At 30.3% G+C, this 11,806-nt stretch overlaps 2 long non-coding RNA genes across 4 annotated transcripts; both read left to right on the top strand.

The window, feature by feature from the left end:
* The first annotated feature begins 255 nt into the window (after positions 1-255).
* Positions 256-2,359, top strand: LOC131611627 (uncharacterized). Of its 2 annotated transcripts, XR_009287059.1 has the most exons (5): positions 256-553; positions 750-779; positions 868-913; positions 1,198-1,313; positions 2,077-2,359. It is a non-coding gene; the product is annotated as an uncharacterized LOC131611627 (long non-coding RNA). The 2 variants fall into 2 exon arrangements; XR_009287060.1 differs by lacking the exons at positions 256-553; positions 750-779; positions 868-913 and having other exon boundaries at positions 938-1,313.
* Positions 2,360-3,305: 946 nt separating this feature from the next.
* LOC131611626 (uncharacterized) lies at positions 3,306-7,068 on the top strand. 2 transcript variants are annotated; one of them, XR_009287058.1, is made up of 4 exons: positions 3,306-3,658; positions 4,371-4,470; positions 6,374-6,465; positions 6,552-7,068. It is a non-coding gene; the product is annotated as an uncharacterized LOC131611626 (long non-coding RNA). The 2 variants fall into 2 exon arrangements; XR_009287057.1 differs by having other exon boundaries at positions 6,374-7,068.
* Positions 7,069-11,806: the final 4,738 nt, after the last annotated feature.

Here is an 11,806-nt window from a genome sequence, read left to right as displayed (position 1 = left end):
TTTATAGCAATTTAAATATTGAGATGGTATATTTTAACAATGCATTTATTTTTTATTAATATGGAGATGTTATATTTATTAATAAATACTTTTATATTAAGAATATTATATTAATATTTGCATTGAAAGCAAATTACATATTTCCTATTTAAAAAGAAGTGTTCTTAAATTTTTCTCTATTTATGTTTATGAATAAATGATAAATGAATAATTATTTAATAAATTTAGAAAAAAATAAAAAATATAAATGTAAATGGTTTCTTTGTCTCCCTCGCTTCCTCATTGAACCCTAGCCGTATTCGTCTTCCTCTTTCTGGAGCGCCTCCATCATTCCAGCCATTTTCTACTCAGTACCCACTTCATCTACTCCGCCCCTTTCGTGTACGACAACAATCTCATCACCATCCCTTTCATTTTCTGGATTCGATCCCTTTCCTGTTCTTGCCTCCATCATTGAGTGGATGCCTCACAATCACAATAAACTCATATCTTCTCTCCGTCTTCACCGGAACTAAAATCGATATCATTCAAGCTTGATTCGTCACTGTTCAAGGTATTCTCCTTTCATCTCCTCCTTTTAACTAAACCCTAACAATCTCTTAATTTCGTTTTTATGACTCAAATTTCATCGATGAGTTAGGTAAGAACTAGTAGTTCAACTAGGAGAGAAAGTAATTGCTCTGTCTTGCATTGTTTCGAGGTTTCTTGAATTTTCATGTAAACTGACATCTTCTCTCTGTCTTCACCAGAACAAAAATTGATATCACTTAATTTTCAAGGTATTCTCCTTTCATTTTTCTTTTTAACTAACCCTTAAAATCTCTTAATTTCGTTTTTATGACTCAACTTGTATCGATGAACTTGTAGTTCAACTTGGAGAGGAAGTAATTGCTCTGTCTTGCATTCTCTCGAGGTTTCTTGAATTTTCTTGTCAGCAGTACTTATTTTATTTCCTAGATAGACAAAAGACTCAATTGTTACAGAAATGGGTTTAGGACAGACGGACTATTGATTATTGTATTATCGAGTGTTGGTTAACTAATTTTTAATTTGAAATTTTACTGAGTTATTAGTTGATAACTGGATTTGGGACTTTTATCCTATTTTAAAGGTTACTCATGCTTAAGTTTGCGATATGATTATTGTTTATAATTGGGGTAAATGTTCTTTGACATGTTTGTTTTGTGGTATTCCCAGTTTTGTTCAGGATGGAGAAAAGACTTGTCCTCTATGTGAATGGATTTGAGAGATAAGAAATTGAAATCTTGTAGATGTGGTTATGAGTTTTGATTCTATCTGTGTGGAGTTATGAGGTTTGTGATTTTAAATTTCATTTGTCAATTATTTGGTTCACAAAATTTTCTTCTATTGAATTCGGATCCTCTTAACCCTTGTTAAGGTTTATTTTGTGCAGGGAGAATTTATTTTCTCTTAACTTTAAATAAGGTAGAAATGGTGGTTAAAATTAAGTTTTAATTCTTCATCTTTTGAACACCTTAAGAATGGTTTAATTTTAAAATTTGCTTATTTCCTTTTAAGTAGTAAGTGCGTATTGTTGGATCTTAGTACTGCTCCTTGCAACCGTCTACTAATGACGGGCAGCAGAGCCATGTAAGAAAATTTAAAAAAATCTTTATCTAGGTGAGGAATAGGTTCATTTCAAATGGCCATGTCTTGAATTTCCTTTCTCCCTGCACATAACTCAGTGGCTATAATTGTATCATCTCAAATAGTAATTTTTGGTTGCAACCAAACTGAAGAGAGATTTGATCCTATTTAATTAATGATTTTGGTTGAATTCTCACATGATAAATTTTGAACTTTAATTCCGGCATTGAGGTGGTACATGGAGAAATTACTCATTCTGTTATGTTGTCAATGTGACATTTGAATCAACTGTGAATGGTGCATCTATCAGTAACCATACAAATAATAGTGGCTTATCAATGATTTCCAAATATTACAACACACATAACTAATAATAAAATGGAAGCAAAAGATAATTTATAATTGTGTTATTTATTGAAATAAATTTGATAGTTTCCAATTTCAATATAATTGTTTTTGTAATTACAGGTTATAAATAAAGACTTCGAATTACTGAAGGCATCTGTACTTAGTTTAAAAAACCGGAGATGAACAAGGCTCTCACTATCAGAACCAAGAACTTCATGACAAACAAGCTCCTCAAGAAATTTTTTTTGGGCTATATTGTAGTCTTGTAGCTTTCTAGTTGTCTTTTGTAAAACTTTTATATGTAGAAATTAGCTTATCATTTTATAGGGTAAAAAGAATTAATGTTTTATTTAATACTAGAGATTCTATTACATTTATATTATTAATTAATGTTTTAGAATGATATATTTGTACATAATAAAAAGTAAATTGCACTTCATATTATTTATTATTGTATTAGAATCATTACTTTATCATAAGTGTTTGTAATAAATTTGATTTTGTCATTAATTGAAAATGTTATTAAATTAAAAAAAGCGTATAAACTAATGCAAAATTGAGATAAAGGTTAGACAACGGTTTTAAACTCGTTACTAATTAGATAAGGCTGTAGACTAAAGTTGACTTAGAAAACCGTGGTATAATCAATAGACAACGGTTATATAAGTGTAGCTTCATCAAAACCGCGGTCTAAAACTAGTTAGGAAAACCGTGCCCTTTTCACATATATAGGCGACGGGTTTTCTGACGTGTGGGCTAAAGTGAAAAAACCGTAGTTTATAGGAATAGGCAACGGGCGCATATTCCACGCCTAGATATCCGCGGGCTAAAGGTTTTGGCTACGGTTTTTACATATCTAGCCGCGGTTTTCGAGCGTTGCCTAAGCTCAGTTTTGTTGTAGTGTATATTTTAAATAAAATATAGAATATTTCTTTGAAATTTAATTCCACACTAAATCAAAATTTAAAAACTTTAATCCAATCAAGATATTAGATTATTGGATCAGCAATCAGCTATATATTTATGGACATAATAAACATAAATTTTGAAATTACAATTTACAAATGTCACACAATAAATGTTCATTCTCAACAAATTCTACAACCACTACAAGAAATTAAGAGATTAGCTACCAAAATTTTATTACAAATTATTTTCATAGTTAATTTCAATTTAAAAGACATCTATTTAACTAAAATTAGATAAATAAAAAATTTAAATATTATTTATTATATGTTACTGTGGTTTCTTAAAACATCGTATAGAAAATAATTTTTTAATTAAAAAAAACGCTTATCATAAAATACTCACGTAAAACCCTTTTCCCCCAAATTACTTTTTCTCCAAAATCACTTCTCCTTCTCAAACGGAAAATCTCCATCAAAACCACTTTTCCTAAAATCACTTTTCCTTAAATCACCTTTCCTTTATTAATTTCTCCAATCAAAATCGCTACTTCTCCGTCATTGTAATCGATGTTTCTCCTTGGTAAATCAAAATCAACGCTTCTCGATCAAAATCTCTGCTTCTTATCGTTGATTGAAATTGCAGCTTCTCCTTCATTGGTCAAAGCTTCTACTTCTCCTTCTTCGTTGGAAATCACTGTTTTAACTTTCTCTTAGGAATTCGTTGCTTCAACTTTCTAATCAGTTACTTTACCATTCCAAATCGCTCACGCATTTCTCAAAACCTAATAGTTGAGGTAATTGATTTTTCTTGAATCAAGTCTCTCAAAATCACTCATTCACTCTAATAAAACTTATCAGAAATATCTCTTTCTCCAATTCACACAGTTTCTATCATAATAGTTAATTGTAAAGCATCTCTTTTCGATTTTTGCTAAAACAATGCATTTTCTGTGATCGAAACTATCGATATTCTTTTTTACTAATTTTAAGATATAGTTGTTGTTGATTTAATATTTTCAGATATAATTATCATGAATATCTTGATATAATATTTAAATTAGATTAAATTATCAATACTATTTTTTAGAATGCTGTTAGAAGAAACTGATTCCAAAGTTACTAGATAAAGTTGATGGATAGTTTAGCACACTTCTATAGTGCAAGTATTTAGTGTTTTCATGTTATTTTATTAGTTGTTTTATTAGGATATCTTGGATGGAAATAAGTTGTAGGTGAAAACAGCTTAAGAACTAAGTTGTTTCACTAAATACACAAATTTTCTTAATTTTTGTTTTTTAAACCTCTAAGGTTTTGTTAAGATTAGACTAATAACACTATTAGTTATTCCAATGACAAGAATTGAGCTTGATTTGTAATTTAGGTGTGACAATTCTCATGCTTTGTCTTTTAGAAAAGATGATTCATTGAGTTGATGGAAAGGGGTCGTTGGGTCTATCGTTGAGCGAGATGTAGCTATGTCTAATTTTCTTTTCATGATAATTCCAGAGAAGACTCAAGGCTGAAGTTGTAATTCCTTTGATTGCTACAAAGAATACAAAGAACTTCAATTACATGGAAGCAACTCTCATTTAAGATCTCCAAGAAGGTAAGATTGAGATTTGATGTTTGAAGTTTTTTTCTTAAGATATTGTAAGCACCGGTTTTAGACTACGAATCTTGTATATTTCATAAGTGATTCTCAGTTGGTTGGTAATCTAACAGATTACACGAGAATACCAATGTTTGAATCAAATGTACAAAATAAGTGTGAAGAAAAAAAAAACAACTATGTATGTTTTGCCAAGGCAGTAGTTATACATTTACGCCTCGAAGCTAATTGAAAGGCTAATGAACCAATTCAACAAGCGCTTAATTACTAGGAAACACTAGCAGAATTTGAATCCGTTGACAGTAGATGGTTGGAGAAGAAATCTTCTGCGGTTGCGTTAGATGCTGGTTTAAGAAATCTTCTGCGGTTGCGTTAGATGCTGGTTTGCATGTGAATCCATAAATTTTAATTAGATGTCAATGTAGAATAAATTTACACTTACATTGTGTATCTTTTACATCATAACTTTTTTAAATGTGCAGCTATGAATAATTTTCAAATGAAGCTGTCGAATGATATTATTCGTCTTTAAACCTTCGTAGCCAAAACTTCTACTGCTTAGGGGTCAAAACCTACCATGTTATGCTTAATAAAAGATTAAGTAAGCTTATAATTGCTTTTATGAACACATTTTGGTCTTGATGCCTATACTAATTCTATTTTATTTAAATTTACTTCACTAGTTCACTTTGATCTTTTTGCACTGTATATTTTTTAGCTGATTAGTTCAATACACTTAATACTTGTAATTTTGCTTTAGGTAACATTTTTATAAGTTCTCTAATTTTAGACTAATAGAAGCCCAAATATTGTTTTTGTTATCTTTACTATTTTAGGAATGTTGATATTAAAAAGTTATATCAAACATCCAAAATACATTAGACCATCAATCCACTGTATACATCAACATACCTTAGTTTATAACGTGAATTTTTCTCTCCACTTTGTTGAATTATGTGTTTACTTTGCTAGTAACTGATTGAATCTTCCATGGTTTTTACACTCATTCATTTGTATTCTGAATGGTTCTCTCACTGGTTGTGTGCTAAACATTGTTTATTTTCATTATATCCATTAATTGAAGCACTTTGTTTAGTGGATATACTGATGGTGTTGTTAGAGTCTGGGGCATTGGGCGTTATTAGTAACGTAATTTGTTAATCAGATTTATCCTGTTTTATTTTTTAGACAAATTTAGTTACTGTTTTACGTAAAATTTAATTTTGATGACAATGGCTTTGTAGCCCTTTCAATTTTCTTTGAAATGTTTGCTTTTGGTTCTTTCCTCCAAACAAGTAAAATATTTATCTTGAATATGTATGAAGTCTTTTGATCACTATGGCTTTCATCTTAAAATGTTTCGAAACAATATCTATTTCAATTCTTTAAACTCATATTTGCCATAAGCTGCCAATTTAGAATATTTTGGCTAAAGAATCGTTTTTGACTTGTGAGTTGTGACATGTACTAAAGCTGCCAACAAACTACTCTCTCTACAGAAGTTGCTGATTAGTATTTCCAAAACCTGATCAGGATTGAAGAAATGTAATTATCATATAACCAGTTCAATTCAATCCTTTTGACAAGAGTTATGGAGTTGATTTTTTCACTCTTTGTCACTGTTTTGGCAAGATTATGTTTAGGCTGTGGACTAAAATAGGAAAAATGGTTTTAGATTTCATGCTTTGTCACAGTTTTGGCAAGATTATGTTTAGGTTGTGGACTCAAATAGGAATATAACATCATTTTATAATATTATTGTTGATTCTTTAATGTAAATTGTGGTTTATGAATACGGTTAACAGTATTGTTTGTTTTAGAGAGATATTATGTAAATATAACACATGATTAGTTTCATGTCTTGACTTTTTTTCACTCACTTTTTAAATGTGAATTGCAGGAGGAGGAGTTGAAACATACAGTTTCGTTTAGAGATGTGTATGCTCGAGTTCATAAGAAAAAAGATGGAGAATATGTCTCTCAACGATCGAAGTTATTAAAATTTAAAAATTAAATGTGTAATGTTTAACATGAATGTAGCTTACATAATTAATATATTCTTCGTATGTGTTTTTTAGGAGACATATGACACGGCTATATTGGAAAAGTATGAAGAAGACTCTTCCAATCATCCGATGATTGATCCTAAAGTGTGGGTATAAGTTTCTGGTTAGAAAAAGACAAGGCATACATTTATGCATTGTAGCTTAGATGTTAGAAGAACTATGTCTGCCCCATTTGTTGATGTCACTAGTCATTCCAGAACCATCGAGGAAGATATAAAAAAGTTGTGGATAAGGCAATGACCTCTTTTGTCCAAACACATCTGGCACCGATGTTGGAGCCAATCCTTTCATTGATTCGATCCATGCCAAAAGCACCCATGCAAAGTGAAGTAACTGAAAAAACTCATGGAGATAAAGGTGAAAGAATGTTTTTCAATTTATTTCGGAAACCGGAGTTAATATGGAACCTGAGTTGTGATTTCTGAATTGGAAATAAAATAGAATATTATTGTAATGTATAATGTTTTAGTGTTGTTAAATATATTAAAAATTTGATTTTAGAATATTGTTGTGATGTCTATTGTTTAAGTGTTGTTAAATATATTAAAAAATTATTATTTTTTGTTTATTTAATGACTAGTATTTTAAGTAAAAATTAAATTATATTTAAAAACTAAATTAATTAATTTAAATAAATATCAACAGTTTCAATACTTTTAAAAATTAATTTTACGAATAACTTTTTACAAATAGTATAATTAATTTTTATTTAAATAATTATAAAAAGTATGAATTAGTCTAATTAAGATTTATTTAAAAAAGAAAATAAAAAATAGTTGTAAAATTGTTTTAAATATTTAGCTAGAGATTTGTTATGATATTTTCGTAGTCATATTGTAGTTGTTTAGTTGGGAAGTATAAATTCAACTTCGAAATTTTGCTACTGTTTTGTTGTGGTTTAGCTAGGAATAATTTAATATTAGTTTGAATTTTACTAGGAATTTTTTGTCAAGATAATTTGCCACTCAATCCATGCTAGGGCATATATTGTAGTTAATCCCCAACAAATCTCCAACTATTTTTGTTTGATAGAGATTAGCTACGAATTAGCGTATTTGCCCTAGCTAATTTTAAAATTTTCTTGTTGTGAACCATGGACGAGTATTGACTCGAATTTTTAACATCAGACCATCCATAAAAAAGACTAACAAATATATAAATTCAAAAATTTAAACAATCAAACTTTCGAATAAAAACTTATATAAATAAACATAAAAATTTAAAAATTTAAACAATCACACAATAGTTTTTTATATATATCGAAAATATAATTAATTTTATATTAGTTACATATTCACCTCGTAAATGCTACTGTATCAGTTTTTTAATTTTTCTTTATGAAAAACTATCTCATGTAAATTTATCTTAAAATGATTAGCTCAAAAAATCTTAAAAAACTATAAATGACAACCAGATAGATAATTTGTTGCCGGTGGTTTTCTTATGAATTATAAGAGGAATTTAAATTAAAAGAAAAGCAAGTACCACTCAAGTATTATATAGAAACTTAAATTCATATAAAAAAATTCTATTAGTGTAAAAAGTAATTAAAGAAAAACACTAATAAAAAAGATAGATAAATTTGTATTGATCAGACTTAAACAAGTTATGTATACAAATAAAATTAATTAATAAAAAAATTTAGGTAAGAGAAAATTAAAACAACAACAATTTGAGGCAATTTATGAAATGTTTAAAACTATTTTTTTTTAGTTTAGGAGTTCCATAGTTATAGGTTAAATTTCCAACACTTTTAATTCTAACATGAGTATAGCATAATAATAAATGCATGTGCTAACTTATGAAAGTAAACCACTTATCATGAAATTAGTATAGCATAATGATAAATGCATGTGCTGACAACCCACTAATTAAGTATTACATGACATATGTGTTGGAATATTTATAAATATCTTAAAGAATTAACTGATTAAATAAGGTTAAAAGTTTAATTAAATTTTATTTAAAAATTAATTAATTAATTAATTGAAAATAAGGTTAAATATGAATGGATTCCATGATAAACCATTTTATAATAATGAAAGCTTTAATTAGAAACACTCTATAAATAATTTATGGTTCTCAATATAACTTACATAAGTAGTTTACCTCTTATATTTAAAAGAATAGTGTTCAAAACATTAAGACTATTAGTTAAAAAAAACAACACGAGTCTATGTTTGTTGTTTGTCTCATAACCATAAGAATTTTTTGAGTAGATCTAAATATTTCTAAAATCAATTTGTATATCATTTAATTATAAGTAATAATATTCATACATTCAATTCCTACATCAATACTTATACCTAAATCGTGTTTATAGGGTGAACATTATCTTTTTAAATAAAAAATATTTTTATGAGCAATGACATGTACGTGAACAGTAAAAAGTGATTAAGTTGGTTAATTAAATATAAAAAATAGGTTAATGAAGTGATCAAATCGGTTAATAAATGCCAAAATATTAAAAATAATTTAGTAGTAAAACAAAATTGGTTAATGAAAAGTAAACAATTGTTTATTTAGGTGATGAAGTTGGTTAATAAACGCTCAGATATCAAATATGATTTTTAGTAGTTAGATAATAAAGTGAACTGTTGATTTATAAAAATACAAACTAGGTAAATAAAAGTTCGGATATTAAAAATAACTTTTAATAGTAAAATAAAGTTGGTTCAAAAAATATAAAATATTGCTTAATAAAGTTATGAAGTTGGTCAATGATACAACCTATCTATAAATATAAGAAAATTCTATCTTTTTCAACTTTGACTCTGCAGCCGCCATGTGGCTTCCTGTGAGAAGAGTATTTCATCCTTCAACTTTGTTCCTGGAGCCTCCACTTCACCACTGCTTGTCCCTCTTCCATTTTTCCAACGTTATCACTCCCTCCCTTCAACTTCCACTATGCAGTGGTTATACAACCCTTTATTTTCAACTGCTCCACTCTCAATTATCATTTTGATATTTATAACCTTTCATCTCTCTTCATCTTCACCTCCCTCTCTCGTTGTCTGACTCTTCATTTCACCTCCCACAACTCTTGCGTTCGACATCAACGACGTCATTCTCCTCGACAACACTCCTGTTGGTGGCCTCTGACAGCATTAAGAAATTCTAATTTTAATGTTTTTCTTTTCAGGTTAATGATTGAGTAGGGATTATGATTAATTAGAAGTATAATTTATATTATTGTTATTTAATTTGTAATGTTTTTTAAAATGTTCTTAGGACCTTAAATTATTATTGAGGTGGGCTTTAATTAGTTATTGGGCCTTTAGTTATTATCCTCTACTACTGCTATATATGTACTCATTGAGAGATGACAAAATTATCAATGAAATCAAAAGTTATCTGTTATGTATATTTTCTTAGTTTCTTTTTAATGTCTTTCTTTTTTTTATTGTTGAAACCCTAATTTCATAGTTTTGGTAGGATAGATTCCTATCAATTGGTGCTTTCATCCATGTACTCAAATCCTTCTATGGATTATCATTATCATACACCTTCATATCCTCCATGGAGTATTCCTCCTACCTATCCCACAAACCCCTCATTTACATCTCCTACCACATCTTCATTTCCATCTTTTTCATGGGAACTTTTTACCCCTTGTTACACTCATGTTGGATCATCATCACCAAAGTTGTATCTAAATCATGGGTATTCACCACATCCACCTCATCCTAACTCTTATTCATCATCTTCTTATTCACATGACTACAATAATTATCACCAACAACACCAACCAACAAATACCTCTTCCACACTTTTTCATCAATATCAAACCCATCCTAGAAATAGAAGAGATTTTGATAAGTATCTTCATGTGACCCATCCATGTTTTAAGAAAACATCTCACAAGACCATATCAGCTACTTCTCATTACCAACAAAAACCTAAAATTTCATATTCAGAACAAGAAATCATCCAAAAACTACCGCCACCCTAGAAACCACCCGAACTCACCTTATCCCAATCACCCCAACCAAGCGAAGTCACCGAGGAAGCCACGAGCAATGTTCTCAACAGTAGCTTCTCTTCCATACGCCCCCAACACACCCGCGAACACCCCTTCATAAAATCTCCAACCACTTCCCAATCTCACAAACCCTTAAACACAAACCCCTCAAAATCTGCGCTGACATTAGCTATGAACCCCGCAACACCACCTCCGATGACAAACTATGCGATCCTCCGTAACTGCGACTACGACTTCAAATTCGGTTTCAACATCGACATTGATTCCTTCATCATTAAGTCAATCTCAACCCTAAAATGAGAACCGGATTGGATGCTCAATTTCCGCCTCAACGCCTTCGAGAAATTTTCAAAAATGAAGGGACTGAATTGGTCAGACAACTCTTATACATCCACCAATTTTCAAGACATTTGTTATTACTCAGCTCCGAAGAAGCAACTCTCTCTTAACAGCTTAGAAGAAGCCGACACCGAGCTTCTTAGGTATTCCTCCTCCGAATCTGAAGAAGAAGCACTGCCTTAGCACCTCGACCTCGACAATGGAGGCAACGACCCTAGTTCCGATTCAGACTTATCTTCTAACGGGAATGATCTGTTAGCTGATGATTTCCTACAAGAAAGCAACCACGAAGGAGACAACAACAAAGATAAAGCCTCGGATTCGGAATATGATTCGGAGTTGGATTCTGATTTGGATTTCCAGTTTGATAATGGTGCAAGTTGTTTGCCGATTCCACCGGAGGAAGAGAAACGGATCGTGTCTAAGTTGATTAATTTGAAAGAGGGAAACTTGTACTACGTTATTTCCATTAGATGGTTTTCAAGGTGGCAGATGTATGTCGAGCATTATGCTGAAATAATTTTGTGTATTTGGGATTACTTCAATTTGAGCAAACATTCATTACTGAAGGCTCCATACCATACATTGGAGGATGCAAACATGAAAATAGATTGGCTTGCAAAAGTTCAATTTTTGGGATTTGTGAATCTTCCAAATTTGGTGAAGCTTTTGGGATACTGTTCTGTAGATGGTGAAAAAGGGATCCAACGGTTGTTAGTGTATGAGTTTATGCCTAATAGGAGTTTAGAGGATCATCCTTTTAGTTGTACTTTACCTACTTTTCCTGGGAAAATAAGATTGCAGATTATGCTTGGTGCCGCTCAAGGATTACAATATCTACATGAGGGTTTGGAGATTCAAGTGATTTACAAAGAATTTAAATCTTCAAATATGCTCTTGGACAAGAAATTCTATCCCAAACTCTCAGATTTTGGTCTTGCTAGAG

This window comes from Vicia villosa, linkage group LG6, assembly GCF_029867415.1.
Source record: "Vicia villosa cultivar HV-30 ecotype Madison, WI linkage group LG6, Vvil1.0, whole genome shotgun sequence".
Lineage (NCBI taxonomy): Eukaryota > Viridiplantae > Streptophyta > Magnoliopsida > Fabales > Fabaceae > Vicia > Vicia villosa.
This window is presented reverse-complemented; position numbering and strand designations above follow the sequence as displayed.